Raw genomic sequence first — 15,361 nt, 5'->3', positions numbered from 1 at the left:
CTGAGCCAAAGGCAGTCGCTTAACCAACTGAGCCACCCAGGCACCCCACGTTTTTGTTTTAAATATACTTATTTTGTTGTGGGCAATAAAAGATTGAACAAATCATAGCTGTTTAGTCTCATGGATAAATAGACAGATATACTTTAATAAAACATTGAATTTTGTAGAGATCAAAAATCCCTCCTCAGTACCGTGTTCCAACTCACTTCTGCTGCTGCCGATCTGACTTTTGTAATTTACTGAGTAACTTGAAACAAAGACAGCCTCAGAGCTAAGACTCATGAGTGTACAAGGAACAAATGAGTCAGACAAGGGAAGTTACGGACATGGTGGCCCAAATTATGTTAATTTAGTCCCTCTGTCCTGTTTTTGAAGACTTGGTTTAGACTGACATCATATTCAAACATAAAGGAAACTCCAGGGAAATCTCTGGACCATTTAGAAGGAAATATATATACTTATTCACCTCTTGCACTTGTTAGATTATGCTGTGTCTACATATGAAAGAAAACAGGTGGTTGATAATACCCCGTGTTAGCTGGGGCATTGGCAAACTAGCCTTCTTATCACTATGTGTGAGAGTATAATTTATTTCGAGGTCTCTAAAAGGCTAGCTGTTGATCTTAGAATCCAGTGCTAATATTTCCCTAATGAAATAATGGAAAGTAGATACACAAATTTATTTACAAAGACATTTATTGCAGCTGTATTTATAATAACAAAACGTTGGGAACAGTTTTTACATCAATCATGAAAAGATTAAATGTAGCAGAATAAAGGAAAATTGTGCATAATATTGAAGGGGAAAAATGAGTGACAAAACAGTGCATACAGTTTTGTTTAAACATATATGTAATTTATGCATAGCAAAGTTCAGAAGACATATACTACAAAAGTAATGGTGATGATACTTCAAAGATGGATTTATGGATACTTTGATTTGGTTTTTGGATTTTTTTTTCATATTTTCCAAATTTTCCTATCATGATAGGCATGCATTTCTTTTGTGATTAAATAAAATAACAACAAATATTTATTTAAAAGATCATATTAAGAACTTTTAAATATCCCCAACTTATCAACTGTTTATCTCGCCTATGGGACTGAAAAAGAAAAATAAAGAGGCTTTTATTGATTTCCATGGAATTTAGTTTGTTGGCTGAATTCATGTAATTAAGTGAGTATTTGTAACTATGTAGGCAGAGCCATGGGTTTTAATTTCTCTGTGTCTCCTGAATATTGATACCTATTTTTGAGATGGAGTCTTCTCTAAATCTCTTTCCTAAATGCACACATTTTTTTTCATCTAAAATAGAAAGTGTTTTGCCAGAACTAAAAAGTTAGCCACAGCATTTCATTTCCCAATAAGAATGTGTAATTTAGTATTTATATTATGTAACTTTTCAGGATGTTCAATTATATTTACAGGAAGCATGATTTTCAAAGAAAAGTAGGAAGATGAAAGACCCAAGAACAGCCTTTCAAAATTTAAATATGTGTTTTTCTCAAGTGTTATGTTTATAAAAGATGGTGCCCCAACAGTTGCTTGCTTAAATCCAGGACAGGACCAGCTTCCCTTTACCAGATGAATCAAGTTACTTTCAGTAGACTTTTGTCCTACAGGCTCCTTCGCTCTCTGGCCTTATAGCTAAGGCTGTAGAAGAGAAGAGGTCAAGAAATGCAATTGTTTGAGGCCCAAAACGCCTGCCTGCTCCCTGTGACTATCACCAGGATCAATTTATGTCCTGCAAGCCACTGAACAGCTCTGGTGTGTGGATGGCTTTTGGCCAGTGGTAGCTCGGATACTTCATATCCTATTTCCCTCTTCTGCATCACCTAGCTCTCCCTCCAACAAATACTAATCAGATTATTTAGAACTTAAGCACATATTTTCTATTAATCTAGCTATAGAATTGATTTCCTTCTCACAGAAGCTGTGTGAACTCGAAACGTAAACAGAGTGATTTTCTAGCAACTGTGACAGAAAATAGAATATTTAAACAACAGGTGGTAAAACAGATTGTATTACAGAAAGTATTAGCATTCATTAGGAGAGAGTTAGTCTTAGCTTTGGCCCAAAAGGTACCTGGAAACATTGTGCATAAATGCAAAGTTGTCTGCACTCCCAGGCCTGCTAGAAGTCCAAGCAAAAGTTTTAGACTTTATAAGAGAACTGGCCAAAAATTTTGAAAATCTTAAATTTTGGGCTGCGTGTCTTGTTTTAACTGAAGCCCTTTTTTATATTTGCATCGAGAAAAATAAAGCAGTAACTACATCAGGTATTCGTCTGTACTGGAAAAGGTTTGAAACAAATGTTGATAGACTAAATTTTTTTAAAAACCTACATGTTTTTTGATGCCACATTTCCAAGCTTATCACAAATGTTCCAAACGACCTTATAGAGTCTCCTGTATTTCAAGACATTTTTATTTTCATTTATATTACATGCAGTAAGAATCTCACAAAGGAAACAAAATACAGTAGTAAATGTACAAGGTGAGAGAACAAATATTGGTCATTTAATTTCAACATATACAGTTGCCAGTTCAGCATTTTGCCACTTGGGACACTGTGAACAAATTCGTAGTAATCATATATTTGGTCTCCAGTGAATGGAAACAGGGAGAAAGAAATTTCCTTGACGAAGATCCATATCAGGATGGTTTCATGCTAACATACTGTCAACACATTTGAGCTTTCCAGTTAATTGTGATTAATTCAAGAAATAAGATCTTTTGAGTATCAAATTTATCGCTTCAAATCCTTGGGTTGATTTCTTAGTATAACACCTCATGTGCCACTCAGTAGGTTCTTCAGTAAGAATTGTTTGATGGTGATGAGGATGGAGATGGTGCCTTCCCAGGATGGAATGTCATGTATGCCATTTGTAGGCATCACCTGATGCTGACTTTTGCTTGACAGCACCCAGCCCCTTATTAATGTGACCTTCACTTTTCAATTAAGCACAAAAATTTTAAGACCTACAAAAAGCGGGTGATTTTGTAAATCCCAGGTTCCTTCTTTCCAAAAGATTCTAAACTCTTCCTTCTCTCTGTCTTACTTTTCATGTCTGACATGTTATCAAAACCTGATCTACTGGAAAACATCTTATACTGAAAAAAAAATACAGGCTTTGCAGTTAGATACCTTAGGTTTCAATTCTTGCCTCTGCCTCTTTCTGTCTGTCTGAACTAGGGTCTGAATGTTTGTCTCCCTGCAAAATTCATATGTTGAAATCCTACCCCCAAAAGGATGGTATTGGGACATGGGGTCTTTGGGAGGTGACTAGGTCATGCAGGCAGAGCCCTCACTAATGGGATCAGTGCCCTTATAAAAGAGGTCCCAGAGAGATCCCCAGAACCTTCCACCATGTGAGCTTACAAGTGAAAGGCAGCCACCTAGAAGGGGGCTCTCACCAGACACTGAATTTGCCAGCTTCTTACTCTTGGACTTTCCAGCCCCCAAACTAAATAAATGTTTGTTGTTTGTAAGCTAGCCAGTTTATGGTATTTTGTTTTAGCAGGCTGAACAAACTGAGACACTCTGACTTTAGCAAGTTTTCACAATATTTAGAGATTTTGAGTGGCTACATGTGGAAGAGTAGTTAGGGCAATGAGAAGAATTGCTTTTGGTGATTGAGATCTTGGGTCTCAAGCTGGGACAAAAATCTCTGATCAGAAGCATTCTGGAGATGGCATTTGTCCGTCTTAGTAAGGAAACACCTCAAGTTTAGAAAGGTTTAAAATAATCCAAATCACACTGTAAAAATTCTCAAATTTAAGGAGACTGTATACATTTAGCATTCCTTTTTTATAACGAGCTCTTAAGTACATACATGCCTATCTGTTAACAATGTCACATCATTAATACGTCTCAGTGAAAAAGTTCCTAATTAGTTGAATTAGGATCTACTATATAGAGTCTTGTCTTTTCCTCTGTAAATGAAAATATATTTTAACTGAGATTTATTGATTTGCTCATCCATGTATGTAGTCAATAGATATTTACTGAGCCCCTAAAGGGGATCAGACGTTCTAGGTGTCTTGCTAGGGATCCGGGAGCAAATCACCCAGCTAAGATAGATGACTGTTCTTGTTCAGTTTACATTCTAGCAGAATTAGACAACAAACAGATCAGAACATTTCAGAGAGTGATGTGTGTTACTCTAAAGGAAATAAAATGTTGATTGGATAGAGAGAAACTAGAGGAAGTTTAACTGACACAGGGAGGTGGGGAAGAGCCTGAGCTTACTGCGTTGTCCTCTTGCTATGAAGACGGAGAAAGAGTGGTTCTGCAAGCCAGTTTCTGAATGCATTTTTATCATTTCAACTGAAAGAAGACTGTAAGATATTTTAATCTTTTAATGCCAACATGTACAAATAATTCAAAATATGTGTTTCCTTGATTGTGTACTAAATTTGTCCACATGAAATACTTTAAGTTTATATGCCTTACCCAGAAGAATCATTTGAACTTTCTCTTTCCTAAGTTTTAATTCATTTGATCAGTTTGTCATTTTACAGTTGTTCTTTAGTTTTTGTGTTTTTTTTTTCTGATAGCTTTGAAAACCACCATAACAGTGACTGTGGTGGCAAAAATTCAGGAAAGACAATAAATCATCAACAGAGTGTCAATTTGTCTCTTTTATATTATCTTTTTTAAAAAGCCTTCTAATTTCAATATCTGAAAAACCACCTCTGGAAAAGAGATAAAGTGATAATTTTCTTCCAACTGCGAGATCATTTGGAAATGACTCTTTCCTGTTGCTGTTCTATAACACTTTTAGGAACTAACAGATACAATGCTGTTGTAGCTACAAAAATGATTCTCTATTTTCCTTTGAAGAACAAGAAAAGAATATAGGGTAGTGGTAGTATAAGACTTTTTTTTTTTCCCTAATGACAGTAAAACATTCACACACTAGATGACAAATTAACTTTTTTTTCCTTCATCCAATTTGTATAGTCCTACCATTTGGGGATTCCATCCTAAAGCTATCTCAGATATGTATGTTATTTTAATAATAATAACAAGAACAACAACCTGACTCGCTTGCTGTATTGGATACAAGTTAAAATCAGTCTTGATTCCCTTCCAACTCTTGAGAATGGGAAGAAGTTCTTACATGAATTCTCCCTCTCTCTCCTGGAAGGTTTACGAGCTGAATAGTAGCATTAGTTTGTACATCTCTGTGATATTTGAATATAGAACTCTAGAACTAGTATTGGAAAGAAGGAGGTAAGGCCAAGATTCAAGAAGGCTGAAGAAATTATGAGGAGTTAATCATCTAATTTAAGTGAGTTTAAGGCATTTAATCTTTTAAAGTTACATCCAGATGAATGTTAAGATGCTTTTGGCTACAATTACAGAAATCCTCACTTGAAATGGCCTCAATGATAACAACATTTATTTTCTCATATAACAAAGTGTCCAGAGGTAGGGCAGGATCCAAATTTGGCTGATTTAATGACTCAGTGACGTCGTCAAAGATTTGGAGTCTTCGCATCCCTCTGCTTTGCTGTCCTCGGGAATGGCTTTAACCCTTTATTTTTCTCTTTGCTCGAAGATGGCTGTCAGTAGTCATCGGACTACGAATGTTCTTCTATACGTCCAGGAGAAGAGAAACCGTATACCCTAACCAGTCCGATTTGGGGTTAGGTACACCCCAGACCAATAATAATCCCTGGGGAATGCCATACACAGTTTCTAATCAGGATCAGGAGGTGAGGATGGGAATCTGGTTTCTTAAAAGTGCATACCTGTGTGAGAAAGATGTTATTTATGGACTAAATGGAAATAGGTGTTTGGTAGGCAACTATTATAATTCTCTGTTTCAAGATACTAAAAGAGTTTGCCGTGATATCATAAGACAGCAAGACAGCAAGCAAGATCACATGACAGCTTCTTTGAAACAATCAGAAGAACAAGAAATACTTAAAACTAGAAAGAAGTTGGCGCGCGCGCGCGTGCGGGAGGGAGCAGGTGGGGAAGGAGAGAGACCGAGACGAGGCCGCCGCCCCCGCCCCCGCCCTGGCCCCCAGCGCCCACCCGGCCGGCCCGGCTCAGCCAAGATCAAGGCGATCCTCATCTTCAACAACCGCGGGAAGCCGCGGCTCTCCAAGTTCTACCAGCCCTACAGTGAAGATACACAACAGCAAATCATCAGGGAGACATTCCATTTGGTATCTAAGAGAGATGAAAATGTAATTTCCTAGAAGGAAGATTGTTAATTGGAGGATCTGACAACAAACTGATTTATAGACATTATGCAACATTATATTTTGTCTTCTGTGTGAATTCTTCAGAAAGTGAACTTGCCATTTTAGATCTAATTCAAGTATTTGTGGAAACATTAGACAAGTGTTTTGAAAATGTCTGTGAACTGGATTTAATTTTCCATGTAGACAAGGTACTTTCTATATTGTCAAATCTTATAAACTTTTTATCTGAGAAAAAAACGGTAATTTGTATTTCTCAAAGTAAAAATGGATTTAGTGAATAAAAAAAAAAGCTAGAAAGAAGTTGACCACAAATAACAGACCAAAGACATTAATATCAATCCTAGTTCAAAATCAAGAACTGGTTATGAAAAGGTGCAGACAGGGGTGCTTGGCTGACTCAGTCGGAAGAGCATGTGACTCTTGATCTGAGGGTTATAAGTTTGAGCCCCACATTAGGTTTAGAGATTACTAAAATAAACTTAAAATATAAATAAGTAAAATTTAGTAAAAAAACAAACAAAAAAAAGAAGCTGCAGACAGCTGATCAGACCACACACCTTCCCTGTCTGCCCCAAACTTCTCATTTCAGTCATCCCAGACGCCTTGCTAAAAAACAAGTTCTTCCTCTATTATCCCCAATCTACTCCATCCTTCTTTCTCCTGATTCTTTAATTATAAAACAATTCTCCTATATCGTTTATCTCTTCGCAAATGCTTTTTTCCCCTTCTGTACAATCTGAGGTATTTGAAGAAGAATCAGCTTTTGTTTGCAAGGTGTGTGTGTGTGTGTGTGTGTGTGTGTACATGGATGTGAAGGTTTTGGAAGGGATATGAGTACCACCCCTCTGTACGCCCTGCCTTTCACCCCACCCCACTCTGCTTGGCCCCTTGATCTGGGCACGCCTGCAGTTTTACCAGCCTGAGCCAACCTAAACCCTGTCTCTCTATCAAGTCAAAGGAATTAGACAGTAAAGGGGGAAAAAGAAAGGATGAGATTGGAGATGTAGACCTAGAGAAGGCTTCACAGAGGAGGTGACACTTAACCCAACAAGTACAATCTAAAAAGAGAGAAAAGCAAGTGTTGAAGAACTCCATTTCATTTAGTTAGATCACCAAGTAAGGGAAAAGAGATTAAGTCAGACAAAAAGGCAAGGGTCATCTCAGGTGGCTTTTAAATCTGGCCAATCCCTACTAATCCTGATTCAATTCGTCTGGGATGGGGCCTGGGCTTAGATAGGTTTTAAAAGCTCCCCGGGTGATTCCAATATACAACTGGCTTATGAACCACTGATCTAAAGAGACATTGAATAATTCAAGCAAGATAATGACCGTCAGATTTGGGAGCAATGCCTAAGGAGAAGCTGTCTAGAATGGGAGGGAAGTTTGAGGAGTGGTGTGAGAGTTGGAAGGCAATAGTACCTGGAACTCAAGAAAAAGGGAATGGCCATCAATGTCAAAGTCATTACAGAGGTCAGGACTGGGCCAGAAAAGAGACTACTGGATTTTTCTTATTAGCATCATTTATAGGAGTAACTTCAAATTACACAGAGAAGAAAGACTGAGATTCACCTGGGTTGGGTGGTGAATAGAAGGTAAAAAGGGTAGATGTTTGGTTGTGAAGGGATGATCGCTGTAGAAAAAACCTTTTGTTCATGTTATAATCTAGCATGGAAGTTACCTGAGATATTTATATGTTGAGAGCAATGAGTCTCTGTCACCAAGAGCATGGATGAAAGTGATTTATATGTTTTCTATCACGGTAAGCCCAATATGAGTGGGTTCCCTGACATGATCACCAATATAACATATACTATGAGATTGCACCCCCACTCTTGCCGCTGAGTTAAGAGTATACCGTCCTTAGAACAAGTCGGTTTTCTATTCAGCTTTGGTTGGATCACACCCAGAGAACTGTATTCCGCTTTGGTTGTCATTTTTTAACACCTTTTAGGAGGTTTATCAACAAACTGGGGGCCATTCCAAGGAGAGTAACCAAAATATTAGAGGGAATCAAAACCATGTCATATGACAAATAGTTAAGAAAACTGGGGATACTTTACCTGGAGGAAAAAAAAAGATTTGAGTAGAAATAACGTTTTATGTATTTAAAGGCCATGATATGGAAAATGAAGGAGGTGTTCCCTAAATCTTGGGAGACAATATTTTGGCTGTCACCAAAGCAAAATTATCCTGGGGCCTAGAAAAATAGGGATGGCTTTTCCCCAGAGTAGGTATGACTTAATGGAATAGAAAGGCAGTGACCTCTATGAGAGCAGGGAAATTGGATGTGTTAAATTATAAGGGAAGTAGCGCCTGGGTGGCTCAGTTGGTTAAGTAACTGCCTTTGGCTCAGGTCATGATCCTGGAGTTCTAGAATGGAGTCCCGCATCAGGGGTCCCTGCTCAGCAGGGAGTCTGCTTCTCCCTCTGACCCTCCCCCTTCTCGTGCTCTCTCTCTTTCTCATACTCTCTCTCTCAAATAAATAAATAAACCCTTTAAAAATAAAATAAATCGGAAGGGAAAATCACATATAGAACAAGAGAATTAGTGACCAATGACCAAGGGAGTAGAGAGTGGGTCAAGGCAAAGCACCCCTTCCAAGCTTGGAAGGCACTGTGGTTGCTTTAAGCAAAACTGAAGAATATAGAACAATACAAATCAAAGAGGAGGCAGGAATCCTAATACTAGGTAAAAACTGTGAGGATATAGGTTTTATGACCTTACATCTCTACATCTAGAAGTATCTATATCTCTAAATGTAATACATGCTCATTATTACAAAAAATTCAAACAATATGTAAGCATAAAAAATACAAAGAGAATATTATTTTCACACTTGAGGGCTTCCAATGAATGATACTTATTACTCATCCAAGATCAGAACCAAGGAGATAAAGAGTCAAGCAGATAGACATCAAAAGGTCAGCTTTGTTACTGTTAGAACTACTATAGAATGTGGCCTAGGTGGGAGACAGCAGAGGGCCTTGCTAATACCAAGCCCCAGGGGAGCACTCAGCTGTCCCAGTCATCAAGAATACTATACAACCTAAGAAGGTCCACCTCCATAAAATTTACAGCATGGAATGGGAGGGCAGAGGAGTGGGTTCTGTTGAGTTCTGATTCCCAGCAGAGTTTGGAAAGACACGACATGACTGAGTTAAACCTGTTCACTTCTGCAAACTTACCCCTCCACCCATCTACAGGAGTGGTATTTCTCTGATGTCTGCTCCTTACCTAGAAATAAGAGTTGGAGAGAATAAGCTTGCTCCATCATATGACCCAGACACCTCCAAGGAGTGGAATAGGAGTAAGGGCCAAGAGGTCAGAAGTGTAGGGGAAACTCTTCCCTCAGTTGGGGGTTGGGGGGAAGTGGGAGTAAGTTGTTTCTACCATCCTCCCTATGGGAAACCACTGTTAACAATGTGAAATTGGTTGGAATTTATCCTTCTAGACTACCTTTTTTTTTTCAGATGGATATAAACTACAGTTTTTTGTACAAAAATCAGAACATCATGTAAACCATTTTATAACCTCTTATTTTTTGCGTAACGATATATTGTAGACTTTTTTCAAATAGATATATATAGATCCAACTTACTCTTTTTAATAATACTTAGGATTTCAGCAAATTAAGTTTTCCTACTGATTGTCATTTAAATTCTTCCTAATTTTTTATTACTATTAAAAATAGTAACTCAAAGAATATCAATGTGCATACAAGGACCAGGACTTTAATAGTGCTGTTTCAGGTGTAATGAGCTGCCTGGTGCTGAATATATTTAAGCATTGATGGTTGATGACTTGGCAGGTATCATTTAAAAACAATGGAAGCTGCAAATGAGCAGTGAGAGCAGATGACAGTTGTGAGTTGCCCCAATAGAACTCTGGCGAGCGAAAGAACTGTATATTATCAGTTGTAAAAGTTCTTCCAGCCTTGACAAGTTAGACCTGCCCCACATACATCTGCTCAAGTTGCTGGAAAGTGTACCTTTTGTTCATTAACACACCTTCTCCCCACCATAACTGTATTGTTTTTGCTCACTAACTCAGCAAGAGATTTCCTGACCAAAGTTTCCCAGAAACCCAGAAAAGAAATTACAGCAGTGCATGACCTTTGAACCCCACATCTCAGCTGTTTCTACCATTTTCTAATGAATTTTCACAGCGCCTCTGCAAACCAGGTCATCAAGATACGGGAAGGGGCTGCCAGGATTTTAAAGGCAAGAGCCAACATTACCTTTTGTTTTCAAGTGGGGGAAAGTGTGACTTAATAATTGCTTCCGAGTGAATGTTTCCTCTGTTTTTTTTTTTTTTAAGTAAGCCCAAATGTGGAAGTTTTAAGAATATTAACTTGTCAGTATCATCAAGAAATTTTTTTATAGGGAGGTGGTAAAAAGGTAAAAGTTTGCTGACCCTGAAGTTATATGACTGAAATTTGCTGTTTTTGGAAAGAACTTTATAATAGTTTTTTTTAAGCTTTTTATTTGGAAATAATTTCATTACAGAAAAGTTCCATGAATAGTACAAGAACATCCATATACTCGTTATCCAGAAACTCTCCCTCTCCTCCCCCCGCAAATATATACTGACATATACATACGTACATATACTCTTTCTGAACTTTCAAGAGTAAGTTGTATATGCCTAAAGAGAGAAGAATATTCTCTTACACAGCCACAGTAGAGACCAAGGTTTTAACATTGTCTCTCTCCTTAATTTAATAAGAAATAAATTTAAATCCATGTTCCTAGTTCTCATTTTTCACTCAAGCTCCAGAACAATATTTGAAGGACTTAGCAGTTATTTCTAGTTTGTTTTTCTACAAGCACTCCAGCTTTTACACATGCCCCATGCTCCAAACTTTGTAAATCTCTGTCTTTGTTTGAATTTCCTTTGAAAAAAGAGCCTGAGAGAAGGACCTGTAAATGCCAGTGGTTCTTGAACAAGGTGATTCCATGGGGTCAGAGTGAAGCCCAGGAGGGAATGAGACAGAGAGGGAGGGAGAGCTGACAATAAAAATGTGCATTATCAAGGTTACCATTGAGGATAGGTCCCATGGGACCTCCTGAGAAGCATACAGGAGGGTCTCTCAGAACTATCCACATGAGTGATAGCACGCAGGCGTATTTATCCAGGTTGTTATTCCCCATCGGTTGAGAGTTACCCCTGGGAGGCTTGCTTTCCTCATTTCAAGGCTGAATTTTCACTCATGAAATCCCCTTTTGGATTTGATGTTAGTAATACTGAGTTGACACAAGAATTTGTGAATTTTCTTAACAGATAGATGCTTTTGCTACAAAGTCGAATCAGTTTGTCTAAAAAAGAAGAACCAATATTGTCAAGTTGGATGTGAATATTAAAGGGAAATGCTTGTTTTCGTACTTGCTTCAGTGGTAAGAAAACTTTTAAGTATGTTTGGAAGAATTTGGATATGTGAATATACTTTTTCAACTGTAAATTTATGAAATCTAAATGCACAAAATGTTTCCGATAAAAATTTTAGATCCAGATTGAAATATGCTGTAAATGTAAAATACACACTCGATTTTCAAGACTTTATATAAAAAAAGAATTTACAATCTCTTATTAATAATTTTACTATTGATTTTATGCTAAAGTGATATTTTGATATACTGAGTTAAATAAAATATACTATTCACTTTTTCATCTGTTTCTTTGACTCTTTTTACTTTAGCCACTAGGAAATTTAAAATCACTCATCTGACTACATTATATTTCAATTGGACAGTGCTACCCTAGAAAATTACTTATGAAATTTAGATAACAATAAAGTAACTCAGTAAGGGAACAGGATATAAAATTAACTGCAACATTCAAATCTCTTAAATCTCAAATTTCTTAATGCCCATTTACAGGGCATTAAGATAAAAAAAAAAGATAAAATATTTAGGAACAGACCTTACAAAAAATGTTGAAGACGTATACAAAGAAAGTTATAAAACATTCCTGAAAGACACACAAAGAGACTAAAACAAATGGAAATATGTTCCTTTTTCTTGTCTCAAAATCATTAAGATATCACTTCTGTACTTAATTCAGAATTTTAACGTGATCCCTATAAAAACACCAACACGTTTTTCTGGAGCTAGACAAGTTGATAGGAAATAAAGTTCATAGGGAAAAATAAACATCCTGGAGTATCTAGGAAAACATAGCAAAGTAAGAGCTACTTGGGGAGGGAATAGCTATGTCAGCTATTAAAATACTCTGCAAGACCTCTGTAATTAGAACCATATGATACCAGCACATATATCACCAAACAGACCAATGAAATAGAATTAAAAGTCCAGAAATAGACCCAAATGCATATGGAAATCTCATATATGATAATGATGGAATCACAAATCCCTGGGGCAAAGATTAATAAATGCTACTGAGACAACTGGGCAGCCATTTGGAAAAAGATGAAATTAGATTCACTCTTCACGCCTCACATAAAAATAAACCCCAAATGAATCAGAGATCAAAATGTAAAGCATGAAACTATATAAGCACTGGATGAAAATATGGGTGAATTCAACTTTAATGTCAGTGTAGAAGGAGCTTCTAACTATGACTCAAAATTCAGATGCAAAAATAAGTTTCACATTAAAAAACCTTTTTGCATGGGTGCATGGGCAGAAACATACCATCAGCAAAGTCACGAGTCAAATGACAAATTACAAGAAAACTTTTACAGCATGTATCAGAGGTAAAGCGCTAACACTTCTAATACAGAATTTCTAAAAATTGAAAAAACATTAAAAATCCTATTGAAAACAGGGAAATGACATGAGAAACAACTCACCAAAAAGATACAAAAATGCAATATGTGATCCTGGGCCAGATTCTGTATGAGAGGAGGGAAGAAACGCTGTAAAGGACATTATTGGGGCAATTGACAAAACTGGAATGTGGACTATAAATTGGATAAAAGTATTTATTTATTTTAAATTTCCTGAATTTGATTACTGTACCGTGGTTATTAAAAAATATCTTTGTTCTTAGAAAATATACTCTTAAGTATTAAGGGGTAAAAGTATGATACAAATGGCTCAGAAAAGACGTGCGTGTGTGCGTGTGCGCGCGTGTGTGTGTGTTTGTGTGTGTGCGTGTGTGTTTGTGTGTGTGCGTGTGTTTGTGTGTGCGTGTGTGCGTGTGTGTGTTTCTAATTCTCACTAACATTTGGGACCTACTGGTTTAGAGCAGGGGTTAGCAAACTGCTTCTGAAAAGGGCGTAACAGTGAGTATTTTCTGCTTTGTGGACCAGATGGTCTTGGTGGCAACTACTTAACTGTTGTTGAGGCACAAAAGCAGCCATAAAAAAATACACAAATGAATGGGTGTTCTCTAATAAACTTTATTTTAAAAAGCGGTGGCTGATAACTACACTTGTGGTGAACATTTTGTAATGTATATAAATGTTGAATCACCATGTTGTACACCTAAAACTAAGGTAACATTGTATGTCAACTATACTTCAAATTAAAAAACCAGAGAGAGAGAGAAAGAGAGAGACAGGTGGCGGGATTTGCTCCCCTGCCTCCCATCAAGGTTATACTAATTTTGGAAGAAAATAAGAACAGATACTGGGAGAACAGTAGTTTTGCCACAAGTACTTTGCATAGCGCCTGGCATTTATGTTCTAAGTAGTAGATACTGCTTTTTCTTCAGTCATAAATAAACTTTTATGTATTTTATTTTTTTTAAGATTTTATTTATTTATTTGACAGAGAGAAAAAGCGCGCGCACACCAGTGGGGGGAGGGGCAGAGGGAGAAGCAGGCTTCCCGCTGAGCAGGGGGCCCCATGTGATCCCAGGACCCTGAGATCATGACCTGAGTGGAAGGCACACACTTAACCGAATGAGCCACCCAGGCACCCCTAAAACATTTTTACTTCAAAACTATCCTTACAGAGGGAAGAGTCACACCTTCTGACCCGCCATGTCCACTAACATTATGTCGGACCCAGGGAGGCTGAACAAAGTGCTGAAGTACAAGCCCCTGCCAGTGTCACCCGGCCTCGGACCACCCGACACTGAACCACATGAACCTGCTTCGGCTCGATCTTCGGCATGTGCAGCCTCCTGCTCAAGCTCAAGTGGTGTGCCTGGGTCGCTGTCTACTGTTCCTTCCTCAGCTTGGCCAACTCCCAGAGCTCTGAGGACACTAAGCACATGATGAGTAGCCTCACACTGTCCATCTCTGCCATGGTGATGTCATATCTGCAGAACCCTCAGCCCATCATGCCCCCCTGGTGATGTCATCCTAGGACCACTCTAACCACCTTCCCCCAGGCCTGGCCCCTGGCTGCTCGGCCTTCTGCCCTCAGCTGCGGCCCTGGGCTTCCCTGGGTGACGTGGTCTCGGCGCCCACAGTGAGATGGAGGGAAGCTGATGCTTTTCCTGGGATTCCACTTCTGCCCGGGCAGAGAGGGTTACCTAGGCCTACCCCTCCCGCCTGCCTTCCCAACCCCGCCTGCTGCTGGGGGAGATGCTGTCCATGTTTCTAGGTGTATCCACTCCTTTTTTTGTTCAAACCAGTTAATAATAAAGTTTTGCATTCCAGCAACAAAAAATGAAACAAAACAAAACAAACCTAAACTTACAGAAAACTTGCAGGAATAGTATAGATAATATCCATATATACTTTACCCAGATTCTCTAGGTTTAGATTTTGCCTCGTTCACTTTCTTCTCCATTCTCCCTCTCTCTCTGTCTCTCAAAATAAAAAGTACATTTGTAGTCTCTAAAGAGGCAGTTGGATGGGTGCATATGACCACACGCTGGCCAATGGGAAGTGAACTAACATGAGATGCTGTTGAAGAGAGAACACGTGGCCACCTGTCGCCTTCCAGCCCTCTTGTAGCCTGGAATGTGTATGTAATGATGAGCCATCCTGGACCAGGTGGATGGAGGCAATTCCGGCTGATTAGATGAAAAAAAATATAGAAGGAGCTTGGGTCCCTGACTGGAATGCTCATGCACAGAATGTTGGTTGAGAAACAAACAAACAAAAATCTGTCTATGCAATCGCCTATTATTCAGGTTCTGTTAGAACATCAAAGCTCTACAATAAGTGATATTTTAACATCTTAAGCATTATCAGTATTCTGTGGTGGTAAAGAGTATGCATTCTG

General features: G+C 38.2%; 1 pseudogene; it reads left to right on the top strand.

Annotated features, from left to right (window-relative positions):
- Window positions 1–14,166: 14,166 nt before the first annotated feature.
- On the top strand, window positions 14,167–14,794 carry LOC116628272 (annotated as a pseudogene).
- Window positions 14,795–15,361: the final 567 nt, after the last annotated feature.

Source organism: Phoca vitulina, unplaced genomic scaffold (genome assembly GCF_004348235.1).
Source record: "Phoca vitulina isolate PV1807 unplaced genomic scaffold, GSC_HSeal_1.0 scaffold3, whole genome shotgun sequence".
NCBI classification, from domain to species: Eukaryota; Metazoa; Chordata; class Mammalia; order Carnivora; family Phocidae; genus Phoca; species Phoca vitulina.
This window is presented reverse-complemented; position numbering and strand designations above follow the sequence as displayed.